The 7,438-nt window shown below is 37.3% G+C and overlaps 1 protein-coding gene and 1 non-coding gene across 7 annotated transcripts in view; both read right to left on the bottom strand.

Moving 5' to 3' along the window:
• TANC2 (tetratricopeptide repeat, ankyrin repeat and coiled-coil containing 2) overlaps nt 1-7,438 on the bottom strand; it is a 370,672-nt gene that overhangs the window by 153,333 nt on the left and 209,901 nt on the right. The gene's annotated exons all lie outside the window — the stretch shown is intronic.
• Nucleotides 2,159-2,262, bottom strand: LOC144245066 (U6 spliceosomal RNA). Its single transcript, XR_013339163.1, has one exon. It is a non-coding gene; the product is annotated as a U6 spliceosomal RNA (small nuclear RNA).

Here is a 7,438-nt window from a genome sequence, read left to right as displayed (position 1 = left end):
AGTAGCCAAAGATGATTTCCATGGATTAATAGAAGAGTAAGTCTATAATATATACACTAGTCATTCTGTGGTAAGTACAAAAATGTATTGTGTGGCTTTTGATATTCAATGTTTTAATAAAACATTAACCAGCAGATAAGAACATTCCTTTTAAATTGGTTTGCAACAGAGCCAAGTAAGAGAGAGCCAGACTGTAGCAAGCTTGTGCCTCACAATTCTCTTCAAACATGAAAAGAAATTCTCTAATCATTTTGCATGATGAATTCTATTCCCTATTTTTTTTTTTTTTTTTTTTTGGCAACAACAGAAATATCAGTTTCATCTACTCACATTTATAATTGAACTTTTTTGGTTCCTACAGAAGTTAAGATCGAAGCAGAAAACATAATAATGCTGAACTTATCTCAAAGATCTATGAAATATATTTAAGATTTGTGGCTGGATAAAAGAGACATTTTCCTCTCCAAGCTAATGGTAACAGGTGAAATGAGGACACATGGAGATCAGGAAAATAAAGGCAAGTTTTTCAACAATTTTGTATCATGGGTAGTATCATAATCACAATAGGCAAAACTTGCAAAGTCTGATGCAAAACACAAATCAGAGACTGAGTTTCCAAGTCCAGATAGGAGGCACCTTGCTCAAACAGACGGCCCACGAATCAACTCTAAAAGCCTGTTGGAAAAGAGAACCTCTTTGTATTTCAAGTAATCACCTAGGTGTAGCTAATAATACCATTTTTTCCCTAATGTTTTTTTATTTGAGAGAGAGAGAGAGAGAGAGAGAGAGAGAGAGAGAGAGAGAGAATCTAAAGCAGGCTCCAGACTCTGAGCTGTCTGTACAGAGCCTGAGACAGGGCCCGAATCCAAGAACTGTGAGATCATGACCTGAGCCGAAGTTGGCTGCTTAACCAACTGAACCACCCAGGTGCCCCACCATTTCAATTTCTTATTATATAGCTCCCAGAACTTATGGAGACTGGTTTATTCAAAGAGGTAGTATTCTAAGACTGTTTTAGTGTATAGTTTGTTCCCATGAGGAGCACAGAATGAAAAATATGTTTTGTTTATACACTTTAGAATGTGTATACAATCTAAAAATATAAATGTTGGAATTCCCCACCCCCCCCACCCCAAAGTAAATGGTGGTGGCAGGGACCTTTCAGTTCAGGAGACCCTCTAGCTGATGACAACTAATAAAAACTGGACAAAATACACCTTAAAAATCTTTTGAAAAGCATTAAAGACCTAACAAGATGGTGATAAATCAAAAGACAAAACCAGGAAGAAGATGGAAATCCAGAAGGGAGATCTTGCCCAGCATGGATGGCCCCTTGAACGCCAGGGGCATTTGTTAACAGGGAAGAAATGACTGAACAGCTGAGCTGTGCTTCTGCCCATCTCACAAGGTAAGAGGAACAACACTGGCGTCTAAGATCTGCCAAGAGTGGGAAATCTAGTAAAGCACCCTACACTTTGGGCTGGGACACTTAACTGTACTCTGGGAGTAAAGATAAACCAGAAGTAAACTAGGCCTTGCAGTTCTGACTTGTGTCATTTGATTAGCCCAGGAAACCACACTCTGAACTTGGATCAAAATGGTCTCAGGTGGCAGAAGCGAATACAATCTTCTCTGGAAGAGGGGGAGGGGGATAAGCAGTGTCCTATCTTCAGATTATTTCTACAAATATTTTTGAATAATCAGGAGTATGAAAAGACAAAAGTATTATTAGAAATAATAAGCAATAGTAGTAGTGGTAAAAGGTGACTGGGTTATAGTACTGTAGTTCATCTCCTAAGATAATTCTTAACATAACCTTGTAGAACTGCGGTAGAAAAGAGCTAGCTAGTGTCTATAGGATGATGATTGGTGGGGATGGAGGAAGTAGACAGCAGTGTAAGAGCTACAAGAATGGGTCATCTGATGACCACAGTGTTGGGGATGGCCAATATTTTCCTAATACCGCTAGAAGTTATTGGTTGAAGAAAGTCTCCCTTAGTGGTTTTCTTTTCAAAGTAACTTCATGTTTCAACTGTTTTATCATCCATAATGTTTTCTCCTGCTATAGCTAGCCAGAGCAGCTAATAACAAATGATATCCAAACGGTAGCAGATATAAGCTAAATATGATCTAAATCAGGAACTCGTTTTTTCTTTTTAAAAATATGGAATGTTTCATGAATGTGTGTGTCATCCTTGTGCAGGAGCCATGCTAATCTCTGTATCGTTCCAATTTTAGTATATGTGCTGCCAAAGCAAGCGCTAAATCAGGAACTCTTGATCCGAGGTCTTCTGCTACCTGCTCTTTTAGAAGACTATGAATCTCCTGAAATTGTATGTTTTAATAGGGAGGGAGTACAGGAAATTTTAATTCTTCCATCCTCCAGGGCTTCTTTGCTACTGTCTAAAAAAAAAAAAAAAAAAAAGTAACGACTCCCAGTAGCCCATAGTTGAATCTGTAAATTCAAATACCTTCAAGATACAAGCAGTTTTAATATATCTGTCATGGCTGGGTTAATCATAGTAGGAAATGATAAAGTGTATATTGAACTGCAGAGTGTACAGCCAACGTGAGGGCATTTTAACCCTAATTTTTAAAAATAGGCTTGCCAAACAGGTTTTTGAAAAATTGTTTAGAAAAATCTGTCCACTATTTTAAGGGTAAATAGAAGTTTGAGGTTAAGATGGCGGCCTAAGGTGTTTTCCATAGCTCTAAGAACTACATCTCAGTATGGACCAGAGGACAGAAAAGTAGGGAAGAATGGTCTGGGAGGTAGGTGGGAAAACTAGATCCATGTGAGGCTATCAATGACACAGGTCACTGTCAACCCTCAATTGAGGAAAAACAGCCTAAGTTGGGGAAGGTACATAAAAATCTAAGGAATCTTTAAAAAAATTGTTTTGGTAATCTTTATTTATTTTTGAGAGAGACAGAGTGCAAGCGAGGGAGGAAAAGAGAGACAGAGGGAGGCATAGAATCTGAAGCAGGCTCCAGGCTTGGAGCTGTCAGCACAGAGCTTGATGAGCGGGCTTGAACTCAGGAAACTGTGAGATCATGACCTGAGCCAAAGCTGGATTCTTAATTGACTGAGCCACCCAGGCATCCAAGAATCTTTAATTATAGGACCTCATCTCTTAAAAGTGAAGGTATCTGAATCTCTCCTATTTACCCTTCCTTCTCTTTCAAATTACTGCCTTCTTTAAATAACTCACCTAGAGCCTAAGTTAAAGAATCAACTTTTAGGGAATCTCTCTAGTTGCAGAGGGGAGTATTTAGATGCCTTGCTTGAGGATATGGAATGAGAGTTAGCAATAATGCAACTTCATCAGAACACTCTAGTCCAGCCTTTCTTGTTAATTTTGATTTCTTCAGACCGGTTTTTGGATTAAAATTATTACCCATGGCAACAAACCTAAATGTTTTATTAATTTTTTGAAAATGTACACAGTACGCAAAATTTTGTATGTAGGTGCAATTTTCTGGAGAGATTGTCCACAAATTTCATCAGTAATCATTTTGCGATATATATATATGAAATCATGCATATTATACACCTTAAACTTACATAATATTATACATCAATTGTATCTCAAAAAGCTGGAAATGTTTAAAATATGCTTCCTAAAAAACGAAAATTTATCTAATTTTATCTAGTATTTGATAACCCTGTAGTCTTTTTACTAATAACTTAGACATAAATAAATAAGCAAAAAGTCACCCACACATACACACACATAGTTGTTCTCTCTTTTGCTATTTAGGAATTAAATTTTTAAAAGATTAGGGACTATACATAGTAACTCATTAGTTTGGCACTTAGCTAAGAAAACAGGCTTTTAAATGCTAATAACCTTCCATCACAACACCCTACTTCTGATTCTCTCCCACTGAAGTGGGAATCACTGCAGATACAGGATATAAAGAGACAGAAAGTACTCACTGCTGGCAACACTTATAGTAGTGTTTCCTTGCCTACACAATTGCCCCCAGTGTGTGTACAAGAAGTACTATGTGCACACTGATGTATGGTGATGACTATTTGGCTGGGATATAAAGCGGTGTTTGACAAGCTCAAGAATCTTGAATGCTTCACTGAAATCTCTAAGACTGATATTTCTCACTGAGTGTTCCTTTGGGTTTTAAACTGAGGTGTCTAATGTCTGCTTTGAATAGACATATGTTTGAGATACAAATTATGGTAGAGAAGCATTACTTCTATAATGTGGTATTTCCATATTATTCCTCTACTGGCCTGGATTTCCTCATCCATAGCACAATTTATTCTAATGTGGAAAGCTACGTATTTATATACTGGTCACAGTAAGGAAAGTATTATCCTCAAAACTCACATTTGTCTAAATAACAAACTTACTCTCTGTTGGCTTCCAAATCTGGGATTTATTCTAGAAATTGCACACTAAAACAACATGATCTAATCATGTAGGCTAAAAGAGAAAAGCACCATTCTAGGAAGAATTATTTCACTGTACTATAATAGTACAGACTGGGAAAGACAGTTACATGAAAAGTAACAGGTAAGTTTTGAAAATAAAGTGGGTAGGAAAGTAGGAATTCTGATGAACTAGTAGCTAAAATCCTTAAAGACTGGTAGGACCTCAGAGTGTATAGAAGCTGTATCAAGGAAGGCAGTGACTGGTACAGTCTGATGATGTGAGATGGAAAGCTGAAGTGCTAGGGAAGGAAGTAGGGGAATGGTCTAGAATGGACTCTCCCAGGTCAGCCCTCATGAGAATTTTTTTGGGAGGGCATACATAAAGAATTTAATACTTTCTTCAGTTGTTTGAATGTGGTATTTTCTTTTCATCTCCCTGAGAAATTGAAGAACGAGGAATTGGGAATCCAGCCTTACTGGTGGTGCTGAAGCTATGTGTTTGCAGTAGCTGTCCTTTCTTCAAGGACTGGTTTGTCTAATGCCAAAAGATATACTTATAGTACAAATTGTTCCTCACATAATCCTAATGTTTTCCAAATAATCTGCTGAATGTTCTGGGTGGTGTGTATGTATGTATTATCTGACGCAGCAGCTCTTATGAGAATTTGCATATGTTTCATATACTGATTTTATGTCCTTGGTATCTACTATTACTTTTTAAAAAAATTTTTAATGGTTTATTGATTTTTGAGACAGAGAGAGACAGACCGTGAGCTGGGGAGGGGCAGAGAGAGAGGGAGACATATAATCTGAAGCAGGCTCCAGGCTCTGAACTGTCAGCACAGAGCCCAACGTGGGGCTCAAACTTATGAACTGTGAGATCATGACCTGAACTGAAGCTGGATGCTTAACCAGCTGAGCCACCTAGGCGCCCTTGTATCTACTATTACTTATCTCTAGTATTTACCTCTACTTTTTTTTCTGATATTTTCCTTATTTGCAAAATGTCCCAATTTTTAGTAGTTGCCATTATTTTATACTTGACCATTGATTCACTTAGTATTTATTGAGTATTATATAGCCATCACTGGTCTGAGCACTAGGTATACAGTGATGAAAAAGTTGGACAAGTCCCACATTCACAGATCTTGTAATTCAGCCTCCTTCATGTAGCATAAACTAACTTCTCAGTTCCCTGGTTTACAATTTAGGAAATCCTGTTGCAAGTAAGGATATCTGTTCTCATATAGTAAATATAGCCTAAGATGGTAACTGCATATAGTTAATTTTCTACAAGGTATGTGATTTGTGTATTTTTTTTTTAGCACAAATATGTTTAAATACTGGCCACATACTGGTGAGAAATAATGTTATACTTAAAAGTTTTTTGGGGCGCCTGGGTGGCTTAGTCGGTTGGGCGTCCGACTTTTGCTTAGGTCACGATCTCGCAGTTCGTGGGTTCGAGCTCCGCGTCGGGCTCTGTGCTGACTGCCAGCTCAGAGCCTGGAACGTGTTTCAGTCTGTGACTCCCTCTCTCTCTGACCCTCCCCTGCTCACGCTGTCTCTCTCTCTCTCTCTCTCTCCTAGAAATAAATAAAACATTAAAAAAAAAAGTTTTTTTTGAATAGTGGTCGGAAAGTTACAGTTCAAAGGGGTGGTAAGTTATCTTTGTTCTTTATTCTATGTTGATCAAGAAAAACAAATCAGTACTAAGAGATAAATCAGCAAATGTTAGCTGTAGCATCATAATCATTTTTTTATTAAAAATTTTTTAAATTTTTTTTTTTTGAGAGAGAGATAGACAGACAGACAGTGTACGAGCAGGGGAGGGGCAGAGAAAGAGAGAGACACAGGATCCAAAGCAGGCTCCAGGCTCTGAGCTGTCAGCACAGAGCCTGATGCGGTGCTTGGACTCATGAACCATGAGATAATGACCTGAGCTGAAGTTGGCACATGATCCAGGCGCCCCAGCATCAAAATCTTAATACGGCACCATGAGACAGATTTTTCTAAGCCCAAGCCTCATGAAAGTGGCATAAATTACATTACTTATTTTCATTGAATATACCTTTCTATAAAAGTCAAGATTCATTATAGTAAACTTAGAGGTATAATGGCATTGGTTTTAAGTTGCTTAATAGTACAGATTAGTAATTTATAATCTGTAAATAATCTATACAGAGAAAGCAAGGGGAAAGACCTATAGACAGTTACAAAAAGGACAGCAGAGAGTTTTTGAATAGAAGAAGGGTGGGATACGAGGAATATAAGGAATGTTTCTATTGGAATGCAAGGCTGAGAAAGATTTAGGCTTCCATACCACGGAATGGCACATACCAAATATGCAGGGGAAAAAAATAAGAAAAAATTGTTGCTTGATTTGAACAGCTTTCCTCAAAATTCCAATTTACTCACTTAAATGTGGACTGGACCTAGTAACTTGCTTCTAACAAACAGAATATGGCAAAAAGTGATAGGATATCACTTTTTAAAAAAAGTTTTCTTCCCATAAGTCTTATAAGCATAAATGTCATAATTCATCATTTCTAGATAAGGAAAAACACATGGACATTAGGCTGTAGGAACTTATATGCCATTTAGGAAAATAAAACATAAAACCACCTTTATTTTCAGAAATAAATTTGTAATAATATATACATGTGGCAGAGAAATTATTAGTCCTAACAACTGATGTTCCAGACGCTGAGCAAAGTAAATTATGTATACTATCTTATTTAATCATCACAAACACCCTATGGAGTAGACAATATTACTATCTTCATTTTACAAATGAGGAACCAGAGGATTAGGAAGATTGAGTAATAAAAGCTACACAGCTAATATGTGGCACAGCTAGAACTGAATCCAAGCTTGTCTGATTCCAGGGCCTGAGCTATTTACCACCATGAAAAACTGCCTCCATTCAAAACCACCAAAACCCAAAACCCATACAACTTAGCATCTATGCATATACAACAGATTGCTTGTAAAAACAACCAATGACTAGAGGGTATAGCTGTAATGTTATCCTCTTTGTAAAGTACT

This window comes from Crocuta crocuta, unplaced genomic scaffold (assembly GCF_008692635.1).
Source record: "Crocuta crocuta isolate KB4526 unplaced genomic scaffold, BGI_CrCroc_1.0 scaffold288, whole genome shotgun sequence".
Lineage (NCBI taxonomy): Eukaryota > Metazoa > Chordata > Mammalia > Carnivora > Hyaenidae > Crocuta > Crocuta crocuta.
Note: the sequence above shows the minus strand (reverse complement) of the source record. Positions and strands in the feature narration are given on the sequence as shown.